The sequence below is a fragment of the Phoenix dactylifera genome, chromosome 11 (assembly GCF_009389715.1).
Source record: "Phoenix dactylifera cultivar Barhee BC4 chromosome 11, palm_55x_up_171113_PBpolish2nd_filt_p, whole genome shotgun sequence".
NCBI lineage: Eukaryota > Viridiplantae > Streptophyta > Magnoliopsida > Arecales > Arecaceae > Phoenix > Phoenix dactylifera.
This window is the reverse complement of record NC_052402.1, coordinates 22,746,980-22,763,298: the sequence shown is the minus strand read 5'-3', so window position 1 is coordinate 22,763,298 and position 16,319 is coordinate 22,746,980. Positions and strand designations below refer to the sequence as shown.

General features: G+C 39.5%; 1 non-coding gene across 1 annotated transcript; it reads right to left on the bottom strand.

Moving 5' to 3' along the window:
* Nucleotides 1-15,926: 15,926 nt before the first annotated feature.
* On the bottom strand, nucleotides 15,927-16,032 carry LOC120112673. The gene has a single exon (XR_005514247.1). It is a non-coding gene; the product is annotated as a small nucleolar RNA R71 (small nucleolar RNA).
* Between the last annotated feature and the right edge of the window lie 287 nt (nucleotides 16,033-16,319).

Below are 16,319 nucleotides of genomic sequence, written 5' to 3'. Positions count from 1 at the left end.
AACTCTGAAGGACGCCCAACTCAACTATTCTACCACTGAAAAAGAGTTGTTGGCTGTTGATCGGTTCTTTCAATTTCAAAAATAAATCACGCAATAGCACGTATCCTGTAGGATAGTGATTACGGATGTCGGTCCACAGGGATTGAAGAATAAGTTATTTTTCTTTTAAAAATAAATTAAGAAGAAGAATTTACTAACTTGATTTAACTAAATTAAACTATGAGTGCGAATTAGAATTTATTAGAATAAATGGATCTAGGGTTTGGAGTCCACCACATAGCATTGCATCAGGGTCTGTGTTCTTTATTTTTTTTTTATCTTTTGGAGAGGCATGCAATATTGGCTACAAGCCTTTTAAAATAAAAGCATAAAGAGTTTTAAGAAAATCCATCTTAGGTATAGCAAGAAGTGTCTACCTAATTATGCTAACCTAGGGTGCAGTACACCTCTTCTTCCTAGGTATGGATCATCTTAGACTACTTTAGCAAACATGAATAGTAACTAGCATGCTCAAAGTTTAAATATCATAAAGGAATATTTCATTGAGAATTAGAATTTAAACAAGCTCCAAAAAAATTAAAAAAGTAAGAACTACAATTGCCCTGTTACATTGCTAGGGCTTCATCCAGCCCTAGACTAGATGTTTAGCTGCGCATGGCTTCCGGACGACCTTCCATCTTCATGTGAAAATCTTCCGTTCTGTTTGGCATCACTCTATTCCCAAAATATACCAAAGTATTCTCTTTCCCCCCTCCTTTCTTTTTTTTATTTTTTTTTTCTTCTTTCTCTGGTTCGGCTCTCTTCTCTTCACCGAAACAGAGCCTCCCCTGTTTTTTTTTCTTTTCCCTCCCCCCCCCAACCGAGCTCTCCTTCCACCCTTTATATAGATCTCTCCCTGGCAATGAATCCAAGGGGAACAGACGCATGATCCTTAGGTGGAATGCACATCAACGGCTGGATCATGGGAGCTAGTCGCGGAAGAGTGGTCCGTGGAAGATGAATACGGATGGGAGAAGGGGTTGAATACATATCCTGACTTGGATGCGTGATCCTTGGCTTGATGCGGGAGGGCTGAATCATAGGCTGCTGGGATTTCCTTCACGGATGCAGGGGATACACTGGGAGGAGCCAATCGGAGGATCGATGGGAATCCGGAAGAGGAAGAGGCGGAACGACATTTCTGTGATTCGGCAGCTGGTGGCTGGGCAGACGATGATCGCGGAGGAGATTGGTCTTCCACTCGGTCGCTGGCTGGAATGGGCTGATCGGAGGACGTGAATCTTGGCTACTGGGCGGTTGGAACGGCTCGTTGATTGCAGCCGGCTGGGATCGCGGAGGACTGGTCGCTGGCTGCATCGACTGATGGAGGAATATCCGGGGATGAAGACGATGCCGCAGCTACCTGGATGCGGAAGACGCCCGGTTGATTTCCCTCGTAGGTGGATCTGGCACGCGGCTGATACGAGGTCCCGTTATTTTGCAGCGAGGGTGGAGGATCGGGTTGCTTTGGTGGGGGAGGATTCGAATCATCGGCATCAAAGAGTTTCCCTGTTTCAGCGTTGCGAAGGAAAGAATGGCAAGTCCGTTGGATGGCTGCTGATAGGGGAATTGGCTTTGGATTTGAGGTGGGTCATGATCGTTGACTTGTCCTCGAGTCCAATGTCATTTAAATTTAATTCTCGCTAAACTGCTTCAGACTGAACTCGACCAGATAAAATAAACAAGACCGTGACTTAATAAAAAGGGTTAATCAAACATTTTCCCCATACAAAAATAATTAATTATAACTTTCAATCCAATCAGGACCAAAACCCATTTAATTATAACCCTAGCTTGATTACAACTCTGTCAGGTTATCAAACCGGGTCAACACCATCTCCTCCTTATATGTTTTCCTGTAGTTTTCATGAAAGATTGCAACCAAGAGAGAGACAAGTTCAGAGTCTAGTTTAAGAAAAGAATTATCTACTTCTTATCATATTTTAAATTTATTTCAATGATTATTCAATTTCATAGTAAAATACGTATTTATCAGTTTAAGAACTTTGATAAGTGCTATGGAAAGATAACTAAATTATAAATTATTCAACACTTATCACACCCCCAAACCTATATTTTGCTAGTCCTCGAACAAAATAAAATTAGAAAAGAAAAAATTCTAACTCACTTTCGCAGGCATCGCGATTGCATTTACCATATGCAACAAGACTTTAAACCCCTAGGTTACCCTAGTGGACGAGTTATAGTCTCGTGAGGGTTTACAGTGAAGATACCCACAAACTTCAATCTTAAAATAAGTCTTCTTTATATATATATATATACTATTATTAAAATCGAATTTAAGAAAATAAATGATAAGAATTTCAAAGCACACATGGTTCAGCCTAAATTATAGGTTAGTATACAATCTAAGTTGAAGTCATTAAGTTTCCGTTTAGAAAGTTGTAAGATTTATTTATACTGGAGTGTTCAGTGAAATCTGGACCATACACAAGCTAAGGGTTCGAATCTCCAAAATATTACTAAGACTAGTAGTTTCCAAAGATTGGTCGAAAGGAACCTACTCACTGATTCAAAATCATCTTATCTGTAGGATTTCGAGAGTTGTGGATATTTACTTTAGTACCTCACGGGCTTTATCTGTAATATTCCAGTTTACTCGAATTTTTACAACGACGGATTTCACACTATTGTCTTTTACAAGGTCAATGCATAGTTTTTTTTTTGTTATTATAAAAGATGTATAAATTGTGCACTTTTACTCTTGTGGTGATTTCTTCGTGTAACGAGCAATCAGTCGACAACTCTCACACCAGTTGGCATAAGGTGTCGGGCATCAAGACTCCCCTATGAACTTATGCTCGGAGTCCTCATCACAAGCCCACTTGATCTTTGACAATAGGTAGCCCTTTTCGATGTTCCTGACTAAATCCATTTTTATTGATGAAATCCTTTTTGATTTTTTTTTTTGGATTAGATAAGTAAGATTCATCAGGGTCCAAGGTTGTTACTATATTATCAACATAATGTCGAGCCTAGACCTTAGAAGGGTCGGCCAGTGTGTAGTAAAATTCCAAAGTATAAATTAGCTTACAACTTTCTAAGAGAGACTTAATAAAAAGAATTGAAATTTGTATTACTTCCGACTAGTCATTGAGCTTTTTAGATTTTATATACCTTGCGTGTTTATCATTCTTACATTAATGTATAGAAATTAGGTTTTAAAAGCTTTTTTTTAATGAAAAATCAAGATGAAGACTCCCAAACCTAAACCTGATATTGTGAAGTGAGAACGAATGCAAAAGATGCAAACAAAACAAAAATGCTTTAAAAATACTTAAAAATACCCCCAAACCAAAACCTAACATTATCCTCAATGTTAAAGAAATCTAAGAGAATTGGGTTGCCTCCCAACAAGCGCTAAGTTTATTGTCTTCAGCCAGACACAGTGCATCCTTAATTATTTTGATAAACAGGATTCATCAAATTAAGGAATTCGATCAATTGCCCGTCGGCAACATAGTCCACATAAGGTTTTAACCTTTGGCCATTGACTTTTAAAACATGTCCACCATTGAGGTGTTGGATCTCTATTGCACCATAAGGAGAAACCTTTTTCACTATGAATGGTCCATTCCACCTAGAACGAAGTTTACCCGGGAAGAGTCGCAACTTAGAATTGAATAGCCAAACTTTTTGACCAGGTTTGAAGGACTTACGGTTAATGTTTTTATCATGAAAAGCCTTAGTCCTTGCTTTATAAATTTTAGCATTTTCATAGGCCTCATTGCGTAACTCTTCAAGTTCACTTAGTTGAAGTTTTCGGTTAGGACCAGCCGCTGCCATGTCTAAGTTAAACTTTTTGATAGCCCAGAAAGTTCTATGTTTAAGTTCTACCGGTAAGTGACAAGCTTTTCCAAAAACTAATCGGTAGGGGGACATGCCAATAGGAGTTTTGTAGGCAGTACGGTAGGCCCAGAGTGCATCATTTATCCTTTCAGATCAATCTTTCCTATCGGGACGTACCATTTTCTCTAAGATGTGTTTTAACTCCCTATTGGACACCTCGACTTGTCCACTCGTTTGGTGATGGTATGGGGTAGCAACTTTGTGGGTGATGTTATATTTGCGAGCCAAAGCCTCGAAAGATAGGTTGCAAAAATGAGATCCCCCATCATTGATGATGGCTCGGGGTGTGCCAAAACGACAAAAGATGTTTTCATGTAAAAATTTAACTATAACCTTGTGGTCATTAGTTTTGGTGGCGACTGCTTCTGCCCATTTTGAAACATAATCAACCCCTACCAGAATGTATTCGAAACCAAAAGATGGTGAAAAAGGGCCCATAAAGTCAATACCCTAGACATCGAAGATTTCTACAATTAAAATAGGATTGAGAGGCATCATATCTCTATGGGAGATGGTACCCATCTGTTGGCACCGTTCACAAGTTTGGCAAAAGTTATGGGCATCTTTGGAAAGTGTGGGCTAATAAAATCCACTCTGTAAGAATTTTGCTGCAGTTTTTCTATCCCCAAAATGTCCTCCACAAACTTGTGAATGGCAGAATGAAAGAATACTTTGAAATTCGCATTCGGGGACACATCGACGGATTACTTGATCGGGACAATACTTGAATAGATCGGGATCATCCCAATAATAGAACTTTACTTGTGAAAAGAATCGGTTCTTGTCTTGAGTTGACCAATCATCAGGAATTCGTCCTATAGCAAGGTAATTCACTATGTTTGCAAACCATGGCGTTTTCATTCTTTGTACCTCAAATAATTGTTCATCTGAAAAAGAATCGTGTAAGGGTGAGGTAATTTTAGAGGGCTCAAGAAGAATCCTACGACATTTGTAGTTCCTTTCTTATCACGAATTTTTAGGTCAAATTCTTGTAGTAAAAGAATCCATCGAATCAGACGAGGTTTGGTGTCCTTCTTTGTAAGAAGGTGTCGAAGGGCAGCATGATCAGTGAATACTGTAACCTTGGATCCTAAAAGGTAAGATCGAAACTTGTCTAGCGCGAATACGACAGCTAGTAACTCTTTCTCAGTGGTGGTGTAGTTCAATTGTGCATCTGAGAGTGCTTTACTAGTGTAGTAGATGACATGAGGTACCTTTTCTAGCCGTTGCCCTAAAACTGCTCCAATGGCATAGTCGGATGCGTCACACATCAGTTCAAATGGAAGGATCCACTTAGGGGGCCGTATTATAGGTGCAGTGGTTAATTTCAAGTGAAGATTTTCAAATGCCTCCTCGCATGCTTCATCGAAGGCAAAGGGAGTGTCCTTGGCAAGAAGATTGCACAAGGGTTTGGAAATCTTACTGAAGTCTTGAATGAAGTGACGGTAGAAACCAGCATGGCCAAGGAATGATCGGATTTGTTTCACAATTTTGGGTGGAGGGAGATTGCAAATAAGATCGACTTTGGCTTTATCTACTTTAATGCCCCTCTTGAACACGACGTGTCCTAAGACTATGCCTTCTTGAACCATGAAATGGCTCTTTTCCCAACTTAACACTAGGTTGGTCTCCTTACATCTTTTCAAAACTAAGGTTAAATTTTCCAGACAATCATCAAAAGATAGGCCAAAAACTGAGAAATCATCAATGAACACTTCTAGAAGTTTTCCACCATATCTGAAAAAATGGCCATCATACATCGTTGAAAAGTTGCGGGTGCATTGCATAGTCCAAAAGGTATCCTCCTATATGCAAATGTCCCAAATGAACAGGTAAAGATGGTTTTCTCTTGATCGTCCAGGTAAACAGGTACTTGATTATATCCAGAATAACCATCTAGGAAACAGTAGAAACCTTGACCAGCCAACCGTTCCAAAATTTGATCTATGAAAGGTAGAGGGAAATGGTCCTTCTTAGTCATTGAGCTGAGTTTTCTGTAGTCAATGCACACGCGCCAACCCGTGGTTGTGCATGTTTATATCAATTCTACTTCCGTATTTTCAACCACAGTGATACCTGATTTTTTTGGCACCACTTGTGTCGGACTTACTCACTTACTATCATAAATTGGGTAAATGATTCCGGCATCTAATAACTTCACAACTTCTTTCTTGACTACCTCCTTTATGTTAGGATTGAGTCTTCTTTGCATTTCTCGGGTGGGCTTTGCATCATCTTCGAGGTGAATTCGATGCATGCAAACGGAGGGGTCAACCCCTTTCAAATCAGCTACAGACCATCCTATGGCATGTTTATTCTCTTCTAGCACCCTTAAAAGTTTAACTTCCTGTTCCGTAGATAAGTTGGCCGTGATGATTACAGGAAGAGTATCTTCTAGTCCTAGAAAGGCATACTTAAGAGTTATCGGAAGTGGCTTCAACTCAAGTTTAGCTGGAGACTCAATGGAAGGACAAAGTGGTGTGCTAGCAATGGGAGGAAGAGGTTCAGGTCAGATCATCCAAGGAAAGGAACTCATGGGAGATTGGTTGTCGAGTAAGATGTTGACTTCTTCTATGGCCTTGTCTATATCAAAGTTGTCGATGTCAAAATGGGCCAAGCATGCCTCTAGGGGGTCATCTGCTAAGATATAGGGAAGGGCTTCCTCTACAAAATGATCCATTTCGTTAATTAGGCAACACTTGTCTTCCCTCACATGTTGGTCAGCGGCATGAAACACATTCAACTTAATTTTCATGTTCCCAAATGATATATCCATTGCCCCAGTTCTACAGTTGATACATGCATTGGCTGTCGCTAAAAAGGGACGACCAAGAATCATAGGGATTTATTTTTTATGTTGGGCACATGTTCCATATCAAGGATGATAAAATCTACTGGAAAATAGAATTTGTCTACCTTGACAAGAACATCTTCAATCATCCCCCGTGGTATCTTCACAAATCGATCAGCCAATTGTAAGGATACCGAGGTAGGTTTTAATTCACCTAACCCAAATTTCTCATAGACTGAATAGGGTAAAAGATTCACACTTGCCCCTAGATCTAAGAGTGCTCGGTCGATGGAGTTATTTCCTATGACACAGAAAATAGTGGGAGCGCCAGGATCTTTAAATTTCGGAGGGGTGTTGTGTTGAAGAATGGAACTTACCTACTCAGTTAGGAGGACCTTTTTAGGCACATGTGTCCTAGATTTTCGCTTTTGGGTGCAAAGATCTTTGAAAAATTTGGCATAGGAGGGAACTTGTTTGATGGCATCAAGGAGCGGGAGGTTAATTTTAACTTGTTTGAAGACCTCCATCATCTCTTCTAGTGAAGTTCCCTTCTTGCCAAAGGAAGAGGGTGCATTAAGTGCTTCAGGGAATGGGGCCTTTGGAATGTGGGTTGTGGCAGATGGTGGACTAGCTGAAGAAGATTTTGAGTTTTCATGTGATACATTCCTCTCCTCTTCTTCACCTTCCTTGTTGTTATCCTCTCCAACCTTATTATCTATTACACGTCCACTCCTAAGGATAGTCAAAGCATTGGCTTGCTCATGATTTAATCGAGTTTCTTGAGCCACGTATTGTCCCCTTGGATTACTCATTGGTTGACTTGGAAGCTTGCCTTCCTCTCGCTTGTTTAATACATTAGCTAGTTGACCCATTTGGGATTCTAGCTTAGCAATTGATTGCGTGTGAGAGTTCAATAGTTGTGTGTTTGCCTCCAAACCTTGAAGGGTAGTCAACACTTTCTCCTCAAAGGCTGTATTTCTTTGGATTGGATTGGAGGAGGATGTTGAAATTGAGTTGAGGGACGGTAGAGATGCAAATTCTGTGGGTTTTGAAAATTTTGGGAGTAGGGTTGGGCAGTATTCGAAGCTTGCTGCGTCCAAGAAAAATTTGGATGATTCCACCATCCTGGATTATATGTATTGGAAAATGGGTCATTACCCGGTCTGGGCTATGTTTGAGCAGCATTGATGTGTTCTTGCACGAGTTCGGAAAATTGGGGTGCTGAGGGGCACTCATGAATAGGATGCGATGGGCTAGAATAGATAGCACACACTTGTGCTTGAGAAGAGCTAATGACATGTCCCCCTATCATCAGTTGGTCAATCTTATGGGACAATGCATCTACCTTGCTAGACAGGTCCATAGAATGACTTATTTCTCAAATGGTCCCTTTTCTTTGAGAACTCGGGGGTGCTTGACGAGAACAAGAAGCATGGTGGAGGGAGTTTTCATTAAGATTTTCAAATAATTGCCATGCTTCATGCTCATTTTGAAGCATGAAAGTCCCCCCGCATGCAGCATCGATCATCTGACGGTTTTGTTCAGTCAATCCGTCATAGAAACATTGCACTAGCTTCCATTTAGGTATTTGATGATGTGGGCATTTACGGATTAGGTTCCGAAATCTCTCCCAAGTTTCAGAAAATTCTTCTCCCTCAGTTTGGGAGAAGCTCATGATGGCACATCTAAACTAGTTCGTTCTTCCTATGGAAAAGTATTTTTTAAGAAATTATTGTTGCATTTGATCCCGGAACGAATCGAATTGGCTTCCAAAGAATTCAACCATTGCTTGGCTCTATCTTTAAGGAAGAAGGGGAATAATCTAAGTTTCAGAGCATCATCAGTGAAGTTCTAAATCTTGACAGTGGTGCAAATCTCAAGAAATTCATCTAAGTGTTTATATGGATCTTCGTTGGTGAGCCCATAAAAAGATGGGAGCATTTGGATCACACTAGACTTTATTTCATATTGTACAGCTGCTACTTCAGGTAATCGAATGCAAGATAGGGAAGTGTAAATGGTGGGAGTAAAGTACTCCCTCAGGAGTTTGGGTTGTTCTTCAGCCATCTCGGAAGGTGGAGATGATTCTAATGTTCTGATCTCAGCTCGAATATTCCTAAGGGTCCGTTCTATTTCAGGGTCAAAAGGTAATAGGTCACGTACTCTAGAACGACTCCCTTGCATAAACTAGTACTTGATCAGTCAAGCATGCAATAAAAGAACAACACATCAAATCCTTGTATTCGCCCTAAAATCACTAGACAGCTCCTAACTGGTTTGAAGAGGGCACCTAAGCCTCCAATCCGGTCTAATGAACCGAGTTGACCAGGTAAGCTCCCAGATAAGTCAAGGGGTCACGATGCGTTCGCAAAGATCCCACATAAAAACCACTTGCCTCGAACAGATGAACTGTCTTCCTTATAAGGACAAAGCTTGCCTAGACATCAACTAAGCTACAGAGCAAAATTGGTGCAGCTTTCGATGATCTTTGTCCTATTGAGCTCGAATGTCCCTAGGGGCCAACGTCTAAATAATTTTAATTAAAGTGACACTATGTGAGATTGAGTTCACCTAAGTTGGGCAAGAGTCTGGTGATGAAATCCGGCTCTTATCTTATTGGGGTGATTGCCCTTACTATGTGCGGATTAATTTGTGTATGTGTATCAAGCATGCATTCATACCTTTGCTAAAATTAAAATCAAACAATTACCACAAAATTTCAAGCTAATAATCAATTTAAACAAGAAAGGTTTAGAGGTTACCAAAGGAAATTTCCATAGCAAATTTTTTTTTTAAGCAAACCTCTAAAGCATTCCTTTTTGATAGTCCCAGATTTTCTCTTCGATTCCTGATCAAATAATACCAAAAAAAAAATTAAAAATTAGTAAGAGAGAAAAAGAAGATAAGAAAAGCAACAAAAATAGAAAATATTTTTATTTTAGATATATATATATTTTGAAAGTTTTTTTTTGAAATGAAAAGAAAAATAACTATGCTCGCAGGACCAAAACCCATTTAATTATAACCCTAGCTTGATTACAACTCTATCAGGTTACCAAACCGGGTCAACACCATCTCCTCCTTATATGTTTTATTGTAGTTTTCTTGAAAGATTGCAACCAAGAGAGAGACAAGTTCAGAGTCTGGTTTAAGAAAAGAATTATCTACTTCTTACCATATTTTAAATTTATTTCAATGATTATTCAATTTCATGGTAAAATACGTATTTATCAGTTTAAGAACTTTGATAAGTGTTATGGAAAGATAACTAAATTATAAATTATTCAGCACTTATCAGCTGTTGTCTTTGCTCTTGACAAATTTCGTCCCTATCTGATAGGATCCAAGGTACTTATTTATTCTGATCATGCCACCCTTAAGTACCTTCTCACAAAAAAGGATGCCAAGGCAAGACTCATTCATTGGATCCTATTGCTCCAAAAGTTTGATCTTGAAATACGAGATAAAAAGGGATCTGGAAATGTTGTAGCTGACCACTTGTCCAGATTAATTGTTGAATCATCTGGAGAATCCATGCCTGTATCCGAGACCTTCCCTGATGAACAATTAATGATGATTTTCCATACCAATGTTCCATGGTATGCTGACATAGTCAACTATCTCGTTACTGAACAAATGCCCAGCTCTTGGACCAAACAGGAGCAATTTCGCTTCCTAGCTCGTGTGAAGTGGTATTTTTGGGATGAACCATACCTATTTAAATATTGCCCTGATCAGATCATCCGACGGTGCATCCCTGAATACGAACAAAGGAAAATCCTTTCCTTTTGTCATGACCACACTTGTGGTGGTCATTTCAGTGATAAAAAGACGGCTACAAAGGTTTTGCAGTGCGGATTCTATTGGCCCATACTATTTTGTGACTCCCACGAGTATTGTAAAGCATGTGACCGATGTCAAAGACTAGAAAAAATTTCAAGAAAAAATGAGATGCCCTTGAACCCGATCTTAATTGTAGAAATCTTTGATGTTTAGGGTATTGATTTTATGGGTCCTTTTCCTATATCATTTGTGAAAGAGTAGATGCCCTATAAGCCAATCATTTGATGGGTTTCTCTTTATAATACTCCAAATCATGTACTTTGACACTCGATATATATCAATAAAGGCATTGTGTTTCATCATTTGCTGCTTATCTATTTTATTATTGGATGATGAACTCCATAAATTAGGACATTGGTTTTAGGGTTATGATGAGATCATACCAGTGAGACCTAAAATCCTAAAATCCTAGTTTAGAATATTTCCAGTCAAATTGGTATATTGAGTCGGGAATCAATATAACTGGAAAGACTGGTACATCTTATGTATGCTCGATGTAGAGGGTGATTGATCTCACAATCACTTGTGTGAGACACTAATACAAAGATGTGAGTGCTCATTAGAGGAATGAGTTCACTGAAATGACCAGCCATGAGAACATCTTATGGATTCTTACTTAATTGTCAAAAGATGGTTCTCATAGTGGGAGTCGTGCAAGTGATCCTTAGACCTGAGATCACCATGGTACCTTGTGCACTTGAACCTATGTTTTGGTTTACCCTCATTCACGACATTGTGTTGTGTACGGGGTATTCTGGATATGGTGGATTTTGTACGAAGGTTGTGAGTAGATCAACAAGAAATCAATCACTTCTAGCAAGAGAAGGTAACATCCTACTTACTCTAATTTTATGATGATTCAAGAAGCCTTTGATCAAAGGAAAATGAAAATTAGAAAGAGTTTCTAATGTTTCATTGTTTGAATTATCATATAAAAGATTGAGAGAGACATGAATAAGTGATTGAGTTTGATATTGATCCATACTCATGCACTTATTCAGGATGTAGTATGACTGAGGGATTGAATTGCACGGTAACTTGCCACTGAAGAGTATGTTTGGATTTGTCCAATACATTCCTCATCTTTCGAGTAGACATGATACGTTTCTAGACGTCAATCTTGTCTTGTGGGTTGATCGGATCAAAGAGTTTGATTAGATCAAAGCATCAGAAAGGTTCTGATTGCTAAGTCAGGTTTAGCACTAAATTGAACCTAAATTGAATTAGAGGTATTCTAATTAGGTTAGGTCAACTTGCACCTGCACCTACTGCTGGCTAAGATAAGGAACCCAATGGGTCACACACAAGGGAATTGATCAAGTGTCTAATTGGATTAGATCATGTTTGCAAGATGAACATGCTAGCACGTGTTGCAAACCCTAGCTCCTGATTCAAATTAAATTCGAATCTGATTCTTAGATTAGGTTGATCTAATATGATTAGATCATGACCTAATATGGGTTAGCCAAGAGTTGGAACCCATTTGGCTTTAATTAGACCTGATTTGATTAGGTTTAATGTTTCCTTTAAGTTGGTTAAAACCAATTGGATTGGGTTTGATAGGGCCTTCACTTCTGGACCATTGGATCGCTCTCTGGATGAAGGATCTGGTCCACTGGTTGGCGCCTTCATCTAGACCAATGGATGGCTTCCTAGATGAAGGATCTGGTCCATTAGTCAGCGCCTAAATCTGGACCACTGGATGGCTCTCTGAATGAAAGATCTGCACCGTTGCTCAACGCCTGAATCTGGACCACTGGATGGCTCTCTGGATGAAAGATCTGGACCGTTGCTCAGTGCCTGAATCTGGACCATCGGTGATGGCATCTTGCTTTTGGACCATTGGATGGCACTCTGGATGATGATGCCTTGATCTGGACCATTAGATGGCGCCTAGATCTGGACCATTGGCTTTGGTTCACTGCATTTGGGCCCTTGAATCATCAGGATTTAAGAGGGAGACGTGAGAAAAAAGTTGATACACCCTTCTCCTTAGCACCCGATCATGATGGGATGCCTCTAATAAGTGCTTAATAATTTATAATTTAGTCATCCTTCCATAGCACTTATCAATGTTTTTAAACTGATAAATACATATTTTACCATGAAATTGAATAAACATTGAATTAAATTTAAATTATGGTAAGAGGTAAATAATTCTTTTCTTAAACCAGATTTTGAACTTGTCTCTCTCTCTTGATTGCAATCTTTCATGAAAACTACAGAAAAACATATAAGGAGATTGTGTTGACTCGGCTAAGGTTATAATTAAATGGATTTTGGTCCTGATTAAAATGATAGGCGGCGGTCATTGGTCTGACTGAAGCAACTAGATTGAAAGTTATAATTGTATGGAAAATATTTTTATTAAGTCATGGTCTTGGTTTTGACCGGTCGAGTTCGATCTGAAGCAGCTTAGCAAGAATTAAATGACAATGGGCTCAAGGACAAGTCAACCATCATGACCCACCTCAAACCCAAAGCAATTCCTTACCAGCCTTCATATAAAATTTATAAATTGAAAATAAAAAAAGAAGATAATTAATATAATAAAATAAATAAAAATAATTTCGGGGAAAATCACTGGATTCACTGTTCATATGAACAGTGTCCCGTAAAAACACTGTTCATATGAACAGTGGGAAATAATATAATATAAAATAAATAAATAAATAAAATTGTTTTACTGTTTATCTCCTTCCTCCCTCTATCTATTCTTCCCATGATCTCGCCTCACAGAGCGCCCCGCTGCCCGTTCCAGCCAGATCCAGATCCTCCGCCTCCTCTTCCGCCCGTGACGCCTCCGGCGTCTCCCCGTCGATCCCGCGGCCAGCCCTCTTCCCAGCAGCCGAGATCCAGCTCTTCCGCATCAGCTCGTTCCAGCCACATCCAACGAGCACACCAGCGAGCAGCTCCTCCGTCTTCTCCGAGATCCGGTCGTCCGCGTTCCTCCCATCGATTCCCAGCTCCAATCCCTGTGATTCAGCCTTCACCGCGATCCCAGCCGACTGCATTCAACGAGCCGGTAACCCAGCCCCTTCCGGATCGGCACCCGCTTCGAGCTCCATCTTCGCCCGAGATCATTCCCAACATCACGCCCTCCTCCTCTCTCGGGATCCATCGCTGCTGGTCTTCGGTGAGCTATAAGAAGACGAAGAAGGGAGAGCGGGGGGGGAGAGCTCGGTTCAACAGAAAAACAGGGGAGACCCCCTGTTTCAGTGAAAAGAAGAAGAAAGCCGAGAGGGAGATGAAGAAATAAAATAAAAAAAGAGAGAAGAGAGAGAGGCTGGGAGCGGAAGGGAGTGAAGAGCAATTTTTTTATGAAGATGGGAGGACTTCCGGCCACCATGAGCAGCTAAGCCTCGGTTTAGGGGTTTGATGAAGCCATAGAGGAGTATTCGTTTCATTTTTATTGATTTGAGTTTGTATTGTAAGATAGGTTGCATGATGAAGAATTTATCAATTGATCTTATGATTTATCCAATTTATGTGAATCATTTATCTTGCATAAAATATTTTACATAGATTGATCTATTTCATCGAATCCAACACCTGTGGTTTGGAGGAGATATTCATGTGACATCGATTTCATGTTTAATGACTTAATGATCTGATGCATCATGCTAGGTTAGACAGGTCATGCTTATCGTTAGAGTAGATGGTTTGTGCTAGACTTAGATGATTCATGCTGAGAATTAGTTATATTTTCTTTTGTGATTGCTTTGGCTTGTAGTCGGAAGCAATCAAGTCTTATATACAACTCAATCATTGAAAAGCGTCACGGATATAAATCTATCGGTGGAATCTAGCCCTAAACACCTCTCTCCATAGATAATTCATACTACTACACCCATATTAATTCTTAGTTTTTATCATTTACTCTAGCTTATCCCCTTTGAAGTAATTATTTAATTAGGAAAAATAACTTGTCTCCAATCCCTGTGGACCGACACCCGTAATCACTATCCTACAGGATACGTGCTATTGCGTGGTTTATTTTTGAAATTGAAATAACCGATCAATTTTTGGCGCCGTTGCCGGGGATTGCTTGCATAGTTATTTTTCCTATCATAAAAAAAAAATTAATTAATTAAAAAAAACTTTCAAAAAAAATTTATATATATAAAAAAAATTATTCTCTATTATTGTTACTTTTCTTATCTCCTTTTTCTCTTCTACTAATTTTTTTTTTTAATTTTTCTTTTGGTCTTATTTGATCAGGAATCGAAGAGGAGATCTGGGCTATCAGAAAGGAATGCTTTGGAGGTTTGCTAAAAAAAAAATTTAAAATTGCTGGGAAATTTCCTTTGGTAACCTCTAAGCCTTTCTTATTTAAATTAATTATTAGTTTGAAATTTTGTGGTGATTGTTTGATTTCAATTTCAGCAAGAGTGTGAATGCATGCTTGATACACATACACAAATCAATTTGCACATAGTAAGGGCAATCACCCCAACAAGATAAGAGCCGGATTTCATCACCGGACTCTTGCCCAACTTAGGTGAACTCAATCTCACATAGTGTCATCTTTAATTAAAATCAATTAGACGTTGGCCCCTAGGGACATTCGAGCTCAATAGGACGAAGATCACCGAAAGTTGCACCAATTTCGCTCTATGGCTAAGTTGATGTCTAGGCAAGCTTTGTCCCTATAAGGGAGACAGTTCATCTGTTCGAGGCAAGTGGGTTTTAAGTGGGACCTTTGCAAATGCATCGTGACCCCTCCACTTACTTGGGAGCTTACCTGGTCAACTCGGTTCATTAGACCGGATTGGAGGCTTAGGTGCCCTCTTCAAACCAGTTAGGAGCTGTCTAGTGATTTTAGGTCAAAGACTAGGATTGATATGCTTTTCTCTTTTATTGCATGCTTGATTGATCGAGTACTAGTGTATGCACGGTAGTCGTTCTAGAGTACAAAATTTATTACCTTTTGACCCTGAAATAGAACGAACCCTTAGGAACATTCGAGCTAAGATCAAAACATTAGGATCATCCCCACCTCTTAAGATGGCTGAAGAACAACCCAAACTCTTGAGGGAGTACTTTACTCCCACCATTTACACTTTCCCATCTTGCATTCGATTACCTGAAGTAGCAGCGGTACAATATGAAATAAAGTCTAGTGTGATCCAAATGCTTCCATCTTTTTATGGGCTCACCAATGAAGACCCATATAAACACCTAGATGAATTCCTTGAGATTTGCACCACTGTCAAGATTCAGAATTTCACTGATGATGCTCTGAAACTTAGGTTATTCCCCTTCTCCCTTAAAGATAGAGCCAAACAATGGCTGAATTCTTTAGAAGCTAACTCAATTCGTTCTTGGGATCAAATGCAACAAGAATTTCTTAAAAAATACTTTCCCATAGGAAGAATGAACCAGTTTAGACGTGCCATTACAAGCTTTTCCCAAACTGAGGGAGAAGAATTTCATGAAACTTGGGAGAGATTTAGGGACCTAATCCGTAAATGCCCACATCATCAAATACCTAAGTGGAAGCTAGTGCAATGCTTCTATGACGGATTGACTGAACGAAACCGTCAGATGATTGATGCCGCATGTGGGGGGACATTCATGCTTCAAAATGAGCATGAAGCATGGAAATTATTTGAAAATCTTAATGAAAACTCCCTCCACCATGCTTCATGTTCTCGTCAAGCACCCCCGAATTCTCAAAGAAGAGGAACCATTTGTGAAATAAGTAATTCTATGGACCTGTCTAGCAAGGTAGATGCATTGTCCCATAAGATTGACCAACTGATGGTAGGGGGAC